Source organism: Pygocentrus nattereri, chromosome 25, assembly GCF_015220715.1.
Source record: "Pygocentrus nattereri isolate fPygNat1 chromosome 25, fPygNat1.pri, whole genome shotgun sequence".
Classification (NCBI taxonomy): domain Eukaryota; kingdom Metazoa; phylum Chordata; class Actinopteri; order Characiformes; family Serrasalmidae; genus Pygocentrus; species Pygocentrus nattereri.
In genome coordinates, this window is record NC_051235.1 from 2,871,533 (window position 1) to 2,875,000 (window position 3,468).

The window sequence follows — 3,468 nt, forward strand, 5'->3', positions numbered from 1 at the left end:
TGGTTTTTAAGCTGGAAAATTCTTCACTGTGATAGTGGGGTTTGACTGAGCCTTAAACCAAGAGATTCTACAGTACAGTAGGGGAGTTTGACTGGTCTAAGAGCCAGGAGATACTTCAGCATGGTAGCAGAGTTTGACAGCGTTATGAGCCAGGAGATTCTACAATCTGGTAGTGGAATTTGACTGGTTTACAAGTTGGCACATTCTTCACCATGGTAGTGGAGGTTGACTAAGCTTTAAACCAGGAGATTCTTCAGCACAGTAGGAGAGTTTGACTGGTTTACAAGCCGGGAGATTCTTTATCATGGGAGAGACATTTGACTGGGTCATGTGCTCTGAGATTTTTTGCTGTGGTAGTGGAGCTTGACTGGGCCACATGCTCAGAGACTCTTTACAGATGTGTAAAGTTGCAGTAGAGTACTTCAGAAGTGTGTACAGGTACTGTAGAATGGTGTGTAAAGTTACAGTAAATGACTAACGATTGTGGTAGCGGAGTTTGACTGGGCCATGAGCTAGACCACTTTGTACCATGACAAAAAGTTTGTTGTGACTGTAAACGTGTCAATGACTTACTGTAGAACACAGTGTAAAGTTACAGTGGAATAATGTGTATAACTGAGACATTTTTCACCATGGTAGTAGCATTTGACTGGGACACAAAGTGTAACACGTTTCAATGCGGTAGTGGCATTTGATTGGGCCACAAACTTGGACACTTTTCACTGTGGTAGTGGCATTTTACTGGGCTCTGACGTAGAACGCTTCTCACTGTGGTAGTGAAATTTGACTGGGCCATGAACAGGGTCACTTCCCACCATGACAACAAGTTTATTTGAGGCTACTGGACATGGTGTGATGAGTTAGGCATGCAGTTTACACAGTGCTAATTGGTGAGCTATAAGCCTCCTTTACTCATTAGCTACATTAGCCTTGTGGCTCCAACACAGAACTGAAAAAGCTCATTACGGACATCAAATATGTCTTAGGTCATTGTTGGGGAAATTTTGTTGGACTGTCTCTTTAAACAGGCATACCATGATGTATTCAAGCTGCTATTGCTACTCAAACCCTAGAAAGAAGATACCAGCAAGCAACTTTAGGCTCAAAAACCCAAAAGTATTCATGGCAAAGAGCTTAGCTTGCTCTTATGTATGGCCCTGGTTTCCTGGGCAATCAGCATCATGTGACTTGGCAGTCATATCCTGATTAAATTAGAGTGTGAGTGTGCTGCCTGCTTTCGTTTACTGCCATTTAATTTCTTCCCCTGTCCACTTCTTGTTCATTTGTATACCGAAGGATGAGGCATGTAATAGGAGCCCATTTTAACGTCAATTCATCAGTCACTCTGTAGCCAAAACCAGAGGGCCCTCATTCTGAAAGAATGCTTCAGTATACACCCTCCTGGTTGGCCTGTGTATTTCTGTCCCTGCATAATGGCTGGCAGGAGCGTTTCTTTTTAGGTCCGCCGTTAAGGATTTTGGAGATTTGTGGAGTTCCTGGGCAGACAGAGCAGCGTACCATTTGTTTAACTATCAAAAACAAACTCTTAGAGCAGACAAACCTGGGCAGTGGTTATTGCATTAATCATTAAACTGGCAGATTTGAGTTTCATGGCTTTCCTGCTTAAAACTCCCACTGCATGACTCATCGTAGGACCACGAAGATTTTGGCCCAAACAAACCTTCCCTGCTTGTGAGTCTGCAAGTCTGCAACTGCCCAAAGATGTCTGATTTGGGCCTATTTACTCACCCAGTTTATTTTGATTCATATTGTTTATCAGAGCACGGCTGGTATTTTAACAGCAAACAGCGACAAATGAGGCAGATTGGATGTTTACTCTAGATGAGAACATGATATGTCTCCTTTGTAGAAAATATTGTTGTTGTATGTGGGTGTGCATGTCGGGGGGGGGGTGATCTACAAAGTAACAGAGTACTGTAGAACTGTGTAACGTTATGGTATTTTTTGACTGTATTTGACTGTATATGGTACTTTATGACTGTATATAAAGTTTCTATAGACTGCTGTAGATCTGTGTGTAAAGTCACAGTAATGTGTTTGTAAATTGGTATAAAGACAGTAGAGTACTGTAGAACTACAGTATGTGTAAAGTTACAGTAGGGAAGTAGAACTGGGTGTGAAGTTACAGTAGAGTACTACAGAACTGTGTGCAAAATTATACTACTTTAGAAATGTGTGTAAATTTACAGTAAAAAGTAGAACTGTGTGTAGAATTACAAAAGAATACTGTACGGTGCGTAAAATTACAGAACTTCAAAAATGTGCGTAATGTTAAAATAGATTACTGTAGAAAAGTGTGTAAAGTTATTTTATGATATAGTACAATATTATAGAAATATGTAAAGTTACAGTAAAGTCCTATAGAATGCGTGTAAAGTTAGAGTACTGCAGAAATTTGTAGTTATAGTAGAGTACTATAGAAATGTGTGCGCATTTACAGTAGAGTATTATAACTTACAAGTATGATAGAAATGTGTGTAAAGTTGGAGTACTACAGGCATTTGTAAAGTTACAGTAGAGTACTATAGAAATGTGTGTAAATGTACAGTAAAATACTATCGAATTGTGTAAAGTCATATAGAGTACTAGAGAAATGTGTGTAAAGTACTAAAGCAGTTTATGTAAAGTTACAGTAGTATACTATAGTAATGTGTGCAAAGTAATAGTGGATTGTTATAGAAATGTGCGAATGTACAGTAGAGTATGACAGAAATGTATGTAAAATCATGTTAGACTACTGTAGAAATGTGTTTAGCTACAGTTAAGTATTATAGAAATGTGTGTAAAGTTACAGTAGAGTACTATAGAAATGTGAGTAAAATTAGAGTACTACAGAAATTTGTGTAAAGTTACAGTAAAGTACTATACAGTAGAATTGTGTGTAAAATTAGAGTACTACAGAAATGTATGTACAGTTACAATAGAGTGCAATTGAATAGTGTTTAAAGTTGCAGTAGTGTACTGTAGAAATGTAAAGTTACAGTCTCTTATAGTCCCTTAGAAATATGTTAAGTTACAGCACTGAGAGCAGTACAGAAATGTATGTAACATTCAGTAGCGCAGTATAAAATGTTACAGTAGAGTGCTATAGAAATGTGTGTAATGTTACAGCAGAGTACCATTGAATTATATGTCAAGTGGTAGAGTACTACTGAATTGTGTGTAAAGTGAGAGTACTACAGAAATATGTGTAAAGTTACAGTAGAGTGCTATAGAAATGTGCGTAAAGTTACAGTAGAGTACTATTGAATTGTATGTAAAGTGAGAGTACTACAGAAATGTGTGTAAAGTTACAGTAGAGTACTATAGAATTGTGTGTAAAGTTACAGCAGAGTACTATTGAATTGTATGTAAAGTGAGAGTACTACTGAATTGTGTGTAAAGAGAGAGTACTACAGAAATATGTGTAAAGTTACAGTAGAGTGCTATAGAAATGTGTGTAAAGTT